Source organism: Cibotium barometz, chromosome 42, assembly GCF_041138505.1.
Source record: "Cibotium barometz isolate CiBa-2024 chromosome 42, ASM4113850v1, whole genome shotgun sequence".
NCBI classification, from domain to species: Eukaryota; Viridiplantae; Streptophyta; class Polypodiopsida; order Cyatheales; family Cibotiaceae; genus Cibotium; species Cibotium barometz.
Window position 1 is genome coordinate 41928734 of NC_141087.1, and position 14662 is coordinate 41943395.

Sequence of the window (14662 nt, forward strand, 5' to 3'; positions counted from 1 at the left end):
CTAGCATGAGCACCACATTTTCTTAACAGGGTATCAGAGCTTTGGTTGAGTAGGTCACATTTGTGGTGTAGAATAGGTAAAACATCTTCATTTTTTCTTATCTTTTCTTGTGTGGAGCTCAACCCCCTGCTGGTGGAGGAGCCCTAGCAGCTTGTAGAGGCCTCATCTTGGGGAGATCTCAACTGAAGAAATGAAGATGAGGTACGGGTGGTTGATTTCGTACAGCCGATTGAAGGAAACCCTACTGCGTCGCTGCGGCATTGTCGCTTGAGCATGTCGCCTTCCTATTTCTCTGCGTAGCAGCTTCCGTACAACAATTCGCCGTCTACAACTGACTATAGCCTGCATTGCCTTAGGGATTTTGAAGCTCACTCTCTCCCCTATCTACAGCTCAAATTTGAGCTCAAATGGTGGCGTAAATCGACCGTGGGAAGCAGAAAACCAGTCGACTGCAGTTTTCTCCATGAAAGCTTTCCATTAAAGCTTCAAATTTACATTGTTTCTTGCTCTAATCCTTCGCTCTTTGCTCCAATCACCCAAGTGATGTTGTGAGAGCTTGTTGCTGATCTTTCTCTTGATTTTGAAGCGGTGGCAAACCACATGAGGCATTCATAAGTCTCATTCATCACGTCATCAAGCTTCTTCATCATCTTCAAGCTCACAAAGCTTTCAAAGTGTGCTTATGAGCACTAATAGTGTTGATTAACACTTATGAAGCTTCTAATCCAGCAAAGGGGAGTTATTCTAAAGTGTTTTTAAACACTAAGAGTGTTATTAAACACTAATGGTGAATCTAATCACCAATACAAGTGTCATTAGATGCTAGAAATGTGCTTTTAACCACTAATCATGTTTTTTAACACTAATGGTGATCTTAATCATCAAACAAAGTGTTGCTTAACACTAATGTGGTCTTGACCATCAAAGGAGGAGGTCTTTAACACTAAGGAGATGCTTCTTCATCAACATTGGAAGCCGGGCACACACCATAAGTGTCACACTATAAATATTCATCGTCAACCCGCTTCTATGCTTACCTTAGCAAGCTTCCAAGGAGAAATGGTGCAACCATAAGCCATTGTCTTCATCCCATAAGCCAAAGAGGTTGAAGATTTCTGGTTTTTCATCGGCAAACTTAGTTTTTTGAGTGGTTTAAAGTTGGGCACATGTACACTAATAAGTGCTCATCCTTAATGTTGTTGTGTATCACCCTTGAGGCTTTTCTTTGTAAGAGGCATAGGCATGTCATAAGCCATATGCTCTCATTTTCCAAGCCCAAGGCGTGTTATTCCGCTGCATATTCAACATTTTCATCATCTAAGATGACTTGTAAGGTTGAGCATAGCATCACTAAGTGCTCTATCTTGTTGTTTGTCATGTTTTTAAGCATCTCTTAGCATTGTCTTTGTAAGAGGCATTGGCAACATTATGAGCCATCCTTTCTCCTTCTTGAGCCAATAATGATGTACCTTATTGGTTTGAGCATTTACCTCAACCACTTACTCACTTTCATTAAGCTTGTACCTTCAAACCCTAATGGGTATCACGTAACCAACATGCACAAAAGTTGTTGTAATTATGGAGTAGACACTTCCCTTGACCAATCCATAAGACAAGTGGTAAGACCCTCCCTTTCCCCTTCCCATATAAATCTACCTCATAAGAAGGAAGGCCCTCATTGGCCATGGAGGAGGTATGGTATTCAAGGAAGCATTAAGCATGTTGAAGGAACATCTATGTGCAAATCACTTAAGCAAGGGTGGCAGCCTTGTTTTGATCATTGTGTGAGACTGGTCAAGGTGGAAAGCATGTGGAAGCAATGGCATGTATGTCTAAAGCATGTCAACTACAAGTGTACATCTTCATCGACAACAAATAAAAACTTAGATGGCATTATTGTATTTGCCTCTAAGGCTCTAGGAATATGGTTGTAAGTCCTACATAACCACACCACCTATATTCCAAACCTTGTACACCTAATGTTATAAAGGCATCCTATGTCCAATACCACCTATTCCATTCTTTCATAGTTGGTATTGAGGGGGGGTATTAAGAGACTAAGGTTGTGTAGAAGGGGAAGAGAAGGGTGTGTGTGTGTGAAGGGACTTAAGGTCCACTAGCTCACCTATTTAAAGGTGAAGCTAGGAGGCATTTTGTATTGAGCAAGGCCTAGTTATATTCATAAACAACTTAATAAGCAAGATATTTTTCTTGTATTTTGTGAGTCCCTCTCCTCCACACACTTAATCTAGCATGAGCACCACGTTTTCTTAACATGGTCTCAGAGCTTTAGTTGAGTAGGTCACATTTGTGGTGTAGAATAGGTCAAAAATCTTCATTTTTTCTTATCTTCTCTTGTGTGGAGCTCAACCCCCTGCTGGTGGTGGAGGAGCCCTAGCAACTTGTAGAGGCCTTATCTTGGGGAGATCTCAACTGAAGAAATGAAGATGAGGTCCGGGCGATTGATTTCGTACAACCGATTGAAGGAAACCCTGCTGCATCGCTGCAGCATTACCGCCTGAGCACGTCGCCTTCCTATTTCTCTGCGCAGCAACTTCCATACAACAATTCACCGTCTACAGCTGACTATGGCCTGCATTGCCTTAGGGATTTTGAAGCCCACTCTCTCCCCTTTCTACAGCTCAAATTTGAACTCAAATGGTGGCGTAAATCGACCGTGGGAAGCAGAAAACCAGTCGACTGCAGTTTTCTCCATGGAAGCTTTCCTTTAAAGCTTCAAATTTACATTTTTTCTTGCTCTAATCCTTCCCTCTTTGCTCTAATCACCCAAGTGATGTTGTGAGAGCTTGTTGCTGATCTTTCTCTTGATTTTAAAGCGGTGGCCAACCACATGAGGCATTCATAAGTCTCATTCATCACGTCATCAAGCTTCTTCATCATCTTCAAGCTCACAAAGCTTTCAAAGTGTGCTTATGAGCACTAATAGTGTTGATTAACACTTATGAAGCTTCTAATCCAGCAAAGGGGAGTTATCTAAAGTTTTTTTAAACACTAAGAGTGTTATTAAATACTAATGGTGAATCTAATACAAGTGTCATTAGATGCTAAAAATATGCTTTTAGGCACTAATCATGTTTTTTAACACTAATAGTGATCTTAATCATCAAACAAAGTGTTGCTTAACACTAATGTGGTCTTAACCATTAAAGAAGGAGGTCTTTAACACTAAGGAGGTGCTTCTTCATCAACATTGGAGGCCGGGCACACGCCATAAGTGTCACACTATAAATCTTCATCGTCAACCCGCTTCTATGCTTACCTTGGCAAGCTTCCAAGGAGAAATGGTGCAACCATAAGCCATTGTCTTCATCCCATAACACAAAGAGATTGAAGATTTCTGGTTTTTCATCGACAAACTCAGTTTTTTGAGTGGTTTAAAGTTGGGCACATGTACACTAAGTGCTCATCCTTAATGTTGTTGTGTATCACCCTTGCGGCTCTTCTTTGTAAGAGGCATAGGCATGTCACCATATGCTCTCATTTTCCAAGCCCAAGGCATGTTATTCCACTACATTTTCAACATTTTCATCGTCTAAGATGACTTGTAAGGTTGAGCATAGCATCACTAAGTGCTCTACCTTGTTATTTGTCATGTTTTTAAGCATCTCTTGGCATTGTCTTTGTAAGAGGCATTGGCAACATTATGAGCTATGCCCTCTTGGCATTGTCTTTGTAAGAGGCATTGGCAACATTGACTTGTAAGGTTGAGCATAGCATCACTAAGTGCTCTACCTTGTTGTTTGTCATGTTTTTAAGCATCTCTTGGCATTGTCTTTGTAAGAGGCATTGGCAACATTATGAGCCATGCCCTCTTCTTCTTGAGCCAATAATGATGTACCTTATAGGTTTGAGCATTTACCTCAACCACTTACTCACTTTCATTAAGCTTGTACCTTCAAACCCTAATGGGTATCATGTAACGAACATGCACAAAAGTTGTTGTAATTATGGAGTAGACACTGCCCTTGACCAATCTATAAGGCAAGTGGTAAGGCCCTCCCTTTTCCCATATAAATCTACCTCATAAGAAGGAAGGCCCTCATTGGCCCCCATGGAGGAGGTATGGTATTCAAGGAAGCATCAAGCATGTTGAAGGAACATCTATGTGCAAATCACTTAAGCAAGGGTGGCAGCCTTGTTTTGATCATTGTGTGAGAATGGTCAAGGTGGAAAGCATGTGGAAGCAATGGCATGTATGTCTAAAGCATGTCAACTACAAGAGGTCAAGCAAGCACAAGGAGTGGGGTGCACCAACATTAAGGTGTACATCTTCATCGACAACAAATAAAGACTTAGATGGCATCATTGTATTTGCCTCTAAGGCTCTAGGAATATGGTTGTAAGTCCTAGATAACCACACCACCTATATTCCAAACCTTGTACGCCTAATGTTATAAAGGCATCCTATGTCCAATACCGCCTATTCCATTCTTTCATAATTGGTATTGAGGGGGGGTATTAAGAGACTAAGGTTATGTAGAAGGGGAAGAGAAGGGTGTGTGTGTGAAGGGACTTAAGGTCCACTAGCTCACCTATTTAAAGGTGAAGCTAGGAGGCATTTTGTATTGAGCAAGGCCTAGTTGTATTCATAAACAACTTAATAAGTAAGAGAGTTTTCTTGTATTTTGTGAGTCCCTCTCCTCCACACACTTGATCTAGCATGAGCACCACGTTTTCTTAACACTCGGTCATAGGCCTTACCATCATGCTTTACTTAACAATTCCATGTGATTAGACACCCTATGGCCCCATTAGTCATAGGCCATGCCCTCGTGCTTTACTTGACAAGTCAATGTGAATAGACACCCTATGGCCTCGGTCATATGACTTACCTCATTCTTTACTTGACAAGTCCATGTGAACAGACATCCTATGGCTGCTGGGTCATAGGCCTTTCCCTCATTATTTACTTGACAATTCCATGTTAATAAGGAACATATTGCCCTATAATCTAGTGCTGGAGGCCTTATAAACAAGTCCTAGAGGTCTTATAATCAAGTTTGAATAGACATCTTATGGCCCCTAAGTTATGGGCCTTGCTATCATGCTTTACTTGACAAGTCCATGCAATTAGAAACCCTATGGCCCCTCTATCATAGAACTTGTCCTCATTATTTACTTAAAGTCTTAATAGACACCCTATGTCCCCTTGGTCATAGGCCTCATCAATTCTTATATGGCTTATTATCAAGTCTATCTAGACACCCTATGACTGCCTGGTCATAGGCTTTGCCTTCATTCTTTATTTGACAAGTCTATGTTAATACACACCCTATGGCCTCCCGGTCATAGGCCCCTAGTAACCAATTCATGTAGTCCTTATCATCAAGTATGAATAGATGACCTATAGTCCCATTAGTCATAGACCTTTCCCTCATGCTTTACTTGACAAGTCAATGTGAATAGGCATCCTATGGCCCCTCAGTCATAGGCCTTATTCTCATTCTTTACTTCACAAGTCCATGTGAACAAACACCCTATGACTGCTTGGTCATAGGCCTTGACCTCATTATTTATTTAACAATTCCATGTTAATAATCAAGATGTGGCTCTACAATCAAGTCTTGGAGGCCTTATAATCGAATCCTAGAGGTCTTATAATCAAGTTTGAATAGACATCCCATGGCCCCTAAGTCATGGGCCTTGCTATCATGCTTTACTTGAAAAGTCCATGTAATTAGACACCCTATGGCCCCTCTATCATAGGACTTGTGCTCATTATTTACTTAACAAGTCCACTTGAATAGACACCTAATGGCCACCCCGTCATACACCTCTTGTAATTAAGTCCTTTATGTGTTTAAATAGACACCCTATGGCCCCTTGGTCATAGGCCTATTGTAATCAAGTCCATTCTATAAGTTAAATATATACCATTCTAGTTATGAGATATTTTTTGACCACCAAAGAAGAGATCATCTAGCAAATCACCTGTAGTCGATGGTACCAGTGAACATCCTTCTCCATGGTACATGGATGTCTTCTTGCCTAATTGTGAACTTCTACAGAAGGTACACTTGTTTTTTAAAGATCGCCATGGGTCACCTTTTCAAGAATTGTGGAGTTGTAAAAGATATGAAGGAGGATACATGTGGTCTTGATATGAATTCATGTATTCAAGTCAACATTATAGAAGGCCCATCTTACATGGTGGATCCTATGAATTCATGTCTTCAACATTATAGAAGGCCCATCTTACATGGTGGATTTCAATCATGGGCCACTCAATTGTGACAATGATTTCACATTGCTGAAGGCCGAATGGGTAGATGTCAACCAGCAAAAAGATAATGAGTGCACTGCCAGTATCTTCATAGAATCATTAAAGAGAGTAAAACAATATCTCTCTAAAAAGAGGTATATGGAGAAGAAGAGATGCAAACATGAAGAGGTAGCTACTACTAGCTCAAGTAAAGATCTAAAGGATATGAAAGCAACAACTATGAGAGTGCCAGACATTATTGAAGTACAAGATGCTTTAACAATTGTTCCACAGGAGTTTCAACCAACAATGGAGCAGCATGCATTTTTGTGTCTAGTACCAATGTAGCCATTGTGGGCCCCGACCCAGCTTCAAATGCTTTACTTGACTCTATTGTTCAGCCACTGGAGAAGGAGCTCGACAAATAGGTTGCAAAGACCTGTAAAAGCGGTCTTGATGGTGGATATGTGGGAATAGAGCCATATTTCAAGTTTGGAGTGCAGTTTACCTCCTTAATCTCTGTGCACTCGTGAAACCTTGCACCAAATGCTTCCAAATGTAGGCCTTTGTCGATGCATATGCCAAATATCTTCTGAAGATATTTGCAGGGCATTCAAGGCCATGCTCAATTGCGACAGATTTGATGCCTTATGATCCCTTGACAAACAAGCCTCTCTAATCAAAAGATGTGCAATTGGACAAGCTTGACACGTACTATTACTGGATTCTTTCAGGCCAACACTCAATCATGGCTGCTAGAGCTTTCTTGCATACCACAAGCAAGAAGTATGCCATGAGGAAAGTATTCTATGAAAGAAGGATTGCTAGGATAATTATCGATGCTCCCAAAGAGGTTTCCGTGCGGATATCTTGGATGGAGAACATCAAGACACAAATTGCAATGAAGACCCAGCCCTATGTGGAGATCCTAAAACATGCACGTGGATAATGGTTGGCTTACTCAAAGCCACTGAAGCCAAAGGCTGGAGTACCCAACGGCCATGAAAGCAGAAAAAAATTTGGGATGTAAGTGTCAAATTCTTTGCGTTCTCACCTAGTGCTCATTGCATAATTATATCTACTAATTTTTATTTTTATTTTTGTGATAAGGACTTTGTGGGTGTGGCAAAGATCATATTCAGCACCTCAACATTTGCCACTAGAGATACACACATGGTTCTTTTCGACACTGATATCTATGATGCATGGATAGACATCATTGAGAAGCAACGTGCAACAATGTCTGGGTGATAGCCCAGCATTTCGATTTTTAGATGCTTGAAAGGGCTTAAAGACAAAGATGTGAAGATCATACAATCTGAGCTATTAGAGGCTAAGATTGAGTTTGTGAAGAAAGCTAATTAGGATGACATTCTTGACATCACTACACGTGCAAGGGAGATAAAGCAAACAAAGGTATTTACTTAAGAGGTTATGAAGGTCTTTGAGGAAGATGATCCCTCTTCAAATGTAAGTACATGGGATGATTGTATCACCTTCTACAACATCACAGAAAAGATTTACAATTCACTATTTATCAGTTGCACACCTTGGCTAAAGTTGAAGCTACAACAGACTAAGGAGACACCTGATTTCCCTAATGTCACTAGGGGATACATTCATTGGATCATTTCTCAAAAGAATGGTGTTTCATCTTCAAATGCTGCTTTCCCATGGACTGTAAAGAGTGTAGGCAATAGCCTAGAAGGGATTGAATTTCTTGGTGATGAAGAGGGATCCCCACTCTCTATTGGTGTTTGCATTTTAGATGCCACACATAGTTCAATTCCAGAAGGTAGATGGTCTTATACTAACTTTGGAAAGGTTCTTGATGGTGTCTCCAGCATATCATTTCAGCCATCTCAGTTTGTTATTGTTGCCTTTGTTTGGTATCAACACGTTGCTGCATTGGATAAGGCTTTAGAAGCAAAGGCAAGTTGCTCTTTGATTGCTAGAGGTGAGGTCCTTGACTACAGTAAATGATCTTTGCTTTGGTGTGGTGGTTTTCTTTAGCCAAGAAGAGGAATACACTGACTTTTCTCATATCAAAGAATCCCTCATGATGCCAATGAGCTGTATTGACATTGAGAGTGAGGATCACGATGCAATTATGATAACAAAGGCCTATTTAGTTAGGCGTGCCATCAAATGTTTGTGCATCAAGGAGGATGATCGTGTGGTGGATATTTTCTCACTGGGATATGGTGCTAGGGAAGCACTTGACCAGCAAAGAAGGGTTATTTTTGTTGCATGTTCTAATGAGCAGATTATACAACTACAATCTACTTGCATATGGCAACGATTGACATAGACCCTATTCTCAGAAAGTGGGTAGGATTGGACAAGCAAGGAGAGGAAGCATCCGCCGCCGCAGGAGAGATGAAGATAGCACTAGAGAGAATGATGATGATTGGGAAGCAAATGATGATGCTTTTCTTCAACAATTGGAGAGACCAGGTTAAATTGATATCACATAGCTCTATTCATTAAGACATACGCTATCTTTTTTATTTTGTAATTTCTTTTGATGTATCTTGATCTATGACATTGGATTTAGAATTTAGAATGATGAAATTGGTTTTATTATCTTTTTATGTTTGTGTTACTTTAAGGCTGTATAAAATCATTGTGTTGGATTCTTTTTTGTGAGGTATGTGGTCTTGTGATAAACTGTTAATAGATCCAAAATTAAAATCTTGCTCTAACATTTATACAATCCTTATATATAGACACCCTATGGCCACTCGATCATAGGCTTATGATGATGATCTGCAAAAATATTTCTAACCTTTGAAATACACTGACCTATTAAAACTATAGGAGATGTGCATAGAAAGGAACCCTATGGCCTCTTGGTCATAGGGTTAGTTCCAAAAGAGAGTTCTACTCTTTTATGAAACACATTGACCTATTGAGACTGTATGAGTTTTGCATAGAATGGACTTCTGATGGTATGCCTATGTGAAAGACATTGCAATCACAGTCAAAATACCTCTTGCATAAAATCCTTGTGTTGGATTCTTTATTGTGAAGTATCTTGTGATCAACTTTTAATAGCTCTAGTAATAAAATATTTCTCTGATATTTATTCAATCCTTGTATATAGACACCCTATGGTCACTCTTCAGTCATAGGCTTGGGGTGATAATTTGCAAAAATATTTCTAACCTTTGAAATGCGCTAGCCTATCTAAACTATAGGAGATGTGCTTAGAAAGGAACCCTGTGGCCTCTTGGTCATAGGCTTAGGGTTATAGTTCCAAAAGAGAGTTCTACTCTTTTAAGAAATGCATTGACCTATTGAGACTATATGAGTTTTGTATAGAAAGAAAACTTATGGACTCCTGATGGTATGCCTATGTGAAAGACCTTGTAATCAAAGTCAAAATGCCTTTTACAGAAGAGAGACCTTGTGAATAGACAAATATGCTTTGCATGGGCCTAGGGGTCTTATCCTTCTGAGATTTATTCTTTTTGAAATGTGTGTATCTATTTAGACCAGAGGAATTATATTTTGAGAGACTCTCATAGCTCCTTCCTATTATTGCTTAATGTTAAAAGATATGTCAACATCATATCCACCAACTTTGTGGAATCTTCCCAAGTCGGAGAGTGTTTCATGGATGCATAGACATTGAACTCATTCTTATATTCTTTTCCGTTACAACCCAAAGAATATGACTTTTATAAGGATACCCCTATGGCCCCACAATCGTAGGCCTAAGTCGAGACTAGCTAGCCAAATGGCCAGACTTTATGATAGCATGCAAACGCAAAGGATTTACTAGTGATAAATTCTCTATGCAAACACTTATGCACTCTGACTCTTAGAGGACTTCAAGCATGATAAAAGTTATCTCACATGTATGGATATCTCTATAATAATTCTATACAACCTTGATCAGAAGTAGTTTTTTTGCTAATTACACATATTTTTTATTACAGACTTAGACAGTAAAAGAAGTCCATTAGACTCTTATGTTGCACAATATGTGAGAAAGGATGATCCCCTAGGAACACCCATCTTCCCGATTCCAATCGATGAGATGTTTGAGATCAATAGCGTAGCATTTATGGTCCATCTCTCAACAATACAAGGAGCAGGTCTTGGACTATTTGTGCACACACCTCTTGCAAAAGCAGCGCAACTATTCTCCACTATGGAGGAAATAAGTAATATTTCAATATTTGGAGGAATTGTGCAATCTTTATCCACAAGCTTCAAAGTACTCATTCTTAGAGGACCCAAAAGTGGATTGTGAGGAAGATTTTGTATATATTCTTGGTGATGTACAAGATGGAAATGTGGCGGGTTATATAAATAGTTGTCGAGGCATGACAATAAGCCCAAATGTATGTTTCACACTTGTCACTAATTTACCACCTTGATATACACAAGACCCAAATGTGGATTCAGTCAAGTATGGCTATGTAATTGTTGAAACCTTATGTGACATTCGAACTGGGGAAGAGTTGTTTGCCAACTATGAATTCTAGTGACATTGTACACTTAACAAGAATGTTAGAAAGATTATGATTACTCTTTGATGTCATTTTTCTATGCATATTGTTTTAATTATCTTGTATTTTGGGAATGTATTTATCATTGAGGAGATTTTAAAATTTTCACATAGATTTATCTTTAGATAATGAATTCCTCGAAATAGACTCTTTTAAAATTTCTAGTATCTAGGGATATGGTGATATTCCTGAGAAGACACAAATCACCTCTCTTAGCACTAGGTATTGTTGAGAGACTATGTTGAGAGACTGCATTATTCAGAAACCATGCATTGTCAGGACCATACGCCTAACTATCAAGCTCATACCCTCTTGCCAAAGAAAGGACTTTTTCACAATTTAGAAGGGTGTGTTTCAAGAGACCTTATGTCACTTATGGTAGGCCTTGCCAAAGTGAAGCCTTGCATGTGTGTTAGCGGAAGAGACCCTATGGCCTCTAGGCCTCTTGTAGCAGGACTTACTATCAAGATTACACCTCTGTTCCAAAAAAGAATTGTAATTCCCTCTTCCTAGAGAGATGTGTGTTTCAACTAACCCTATGGCCCCCCAATCATAAGTCTCTTGTACATGTCCTTGCTATCATCTACACCCCTCTAGTAGCACTAGAGAGGTCTAGCACCTCTTTTATTGAAATATAGTATGTAGCCTTGCCTTATTCTAAAGAGAGTACTCTCCTAGTGATAGGCTTGTGAAGGGACTTATTATCAATTCTACACCCCTCTTACACAAGGAATGACTTCCCCTCATGCTAGGAAGGCCCTAAGCATCTTGTGAAAGACATGGCTATCATCTACACCATCTTACCAAAGAAAGGTCTTGTCCTTATGGTACTAAGAGATGTGTGTTTCAACCAACCCTATGGCCACCCGGTAATAGGTCTCTTGTACATGGTTTTGGTATTGTCTACACCCCTCTTGTAGCACAAGAGAGGTCTAGCTCTTCTTTTATTGAAATATAGTATGCGGTCTTGCCTTATTCTAAAGAGAGTAGTTTCCTAGTGATAGACACAAATCCATTAAGAGTAGAGGAGATCTGTGTTGAAAGGGACCCCATGCCCCCTAGGTCAACAATACATCCCTCTTATAAAAGGAAGGCCTTCCCCTCATGCTAGGGTGACCCTAAGGTCCCCTGGTCATAAGCATCTTGTGAAAGACCTTGCTACCATTTACACTATCTTGCAAAATATCGGTCTTGACTTTATGGTATTGAGAGATGGGCATTTCAAATAACCCTATGGTCCCCCAATCATAGGCCTCTTGTACATGGTCTTACTATCTTCTACATCCCTCTTATTAAAGGACTTGCTAACATGATTGGACCCCTCTTGCAAAAAATAAAGGTATTTTCCTCTTCCTAGATAGACGTATGTTTCAGTTGTGACCCTACGGCCCCTCGACCATAGGTCTCTTTTGCATGGCCTCACTATCATCTTATCTATGGCCTTACTCACATATTATTAGAAGAGACCCTAAGTCATCTTGATCATGGGCCTCTTGTGGAAGGATTTCCTTTCAATATTAAACCCCCTTTCTAAAAAGAAAGGCATTCCCATGAGAGTTTTCCCCTCATACTAGAGAGATGGGTGTTCCAAGAGACCCTATGTCACCTGGTCATAGTCATCTTTAAGAAGTCCTTGCAAATATCTACATCCCTCTTACAAAAGAGAGACTTTGCTATCATGATATGCTAGAAACCTTATTGTGGATGGATCCCCATGCCATCATGATGTATAGCTTGACCCTAGGGCTCTTATGGATAATCTAACCAACCTATTGTTGAAAGAGACCCTATGGCCCCTCGGTTATATGCCTCTTGTGAAAAAACCTGTTATCATCTACAACTTAATGCAAAAGAGAGGTCTTATCCTTATGTTATTGAAAAACACCCTATGGCCTTTCACTTGAGAATGGAGGAAATTGGTTTTAAAGGAGACCTTATCCCCCCCAGTCATAGGTCTCTTGTAAAAAACCTTGCTATCAAGTTGATATTCCTTTTGCAAAATAGATGTCTTGCCCTCATTCTATGCTAGATAAATACTTGTTAAAGAATCCTTATATACTCCTAGTGATAGGCCTCTTATATACTCCTAGTGATAGGCCTCTTATTAAATGACTTAGCTAAAGGATGCCTTGTTGACTTTCTAGCTTTAAATAATTTTATGAGGGAACCCCTATGGCCCCTCGGTCATAGTTCTAATGCAAAGTCTTTGTTGTTGACTCTAAGTTCCTTTTCTTTAAGAGATATTGACCCCATGTCTTGCTATAAATATCCTTCTACGAGGAGACCCCTATGGCCTCTCGGTCATAGCCCTATTTCAAAGGCCTATTCCAAGGATGTTATCTTAAGAAGGAAATATATCAACTGAGGGTTTCCTAGTATTGTCTATATAATTCAAGATAATAAGAGACTATCCAGATTGACTAGTCTTATTCTCTTAACATACATTTCTGCAACAAGGTGATGTGGTGGATCTCATAGAGGTGGAAGCTTCCAAAGATGAAAGAGATTCCAATAAAGAATCAAATTCACTAAAAAGAAAATCTATGGTTAGTGCAAGTGATCAAATGATGGATAGTCAGATAGTGCATTGTCTAGTTAACAATGAAATGGTGGTAGCCCAAACTGAGCTAAAAGAAATTGAGGCAACTAATCTCAAAAATACAAAGCCCGAATAAGTTCGAGTAGAAGAAGGTGAGAGAGAAGTTCAACCTACTGATATGCCTCATTTAATAGTAGAGGATGATTTGTCTAGCATGTCCATTATGAGGCCTAACCCAGTTTCCAAAGGGGATGATAACAATGATGTCGTCCAACAAATGGATCTTGAAAATAATACAAATCAAGGAAACCTAGTAGATAAAGTGTCTAATGATCATGTGCTAATCAACTTGCCATTGGAAATCAATGATGCAGAGTTGCATAGAAAGGAAAGTCAGCTGATGGAGAGGATAGGGGATGTCGTGGTGGTCAATATGCCAATGGAAATAGAAGATGATATAGCGTCTAGAATGTGTGGAGAGTCAAAAGAGAAACAAGTGATGAAAACACCCTCAAATGATTTGTTGGCAAGCATAGTGCATGTTGAACCAGACACATGTTCTACTAATAGGCCAATGCTAACAATTATATTTAACTTGTGTGGATTACTTGTGAGGCATTGTTGGTAGAAATCCAAAAAACTACGGAGCTTGAAGTGCAGCCATGAGTATCTTGTTCTATGATCCAGGATGTTTGGAATTCTTAAAGATATTACCTTCAATGTGGGAATATGATCAGCTGGCAAATGACAATTATGTGGTAGATATCATAAACGTTTTGGAAAAAGAGGCAGGTGGGAAGCTTCCATTCTTTATGGTTTGGGGACAAGGTCAATTCTAGACATGTGTGACAACAAAAATATGTCATCCAGATAATCTAGGTGCAAAAGCTTTTTTTAAACCATTAGCTTATGCATCAAAGATCTTTGGTTTTGATGCAAGAAGAACACTACTTGTTGATGATGCACCATTAAAGGGATGTGTTAACCCTGCATCTAGTTGTATCTTTCCTCCTTCATTTAATGTGGATGAGGAAGACAATGTCCTCATGGGAGAGTTACTACCATACTTGGTTGCACTTCATCATGTTTTTGATGTTCGTACATCAATAATCTCTTCTCCTTATGGACAAACACACCAGTAGTCAAAGGTCATGAACTATACAATCACGTTCAGAAGATTGTGAAAGAGTGGGAGGAGGAAAATAAGCATTGGTCAGATATACAATACAACACAGAAAAGCTACCGAAATATGTGCGAGGTCTTAGTGGAGCCAAGGGTGCTACTTCTAGTAGTACAAGTGGCTACTCTAATCCAATTCAAGGCCAAAAGGAAAAGATATTATCAGACCATGATAAAGTGAGGTTGTTAAGGAGTGCTCC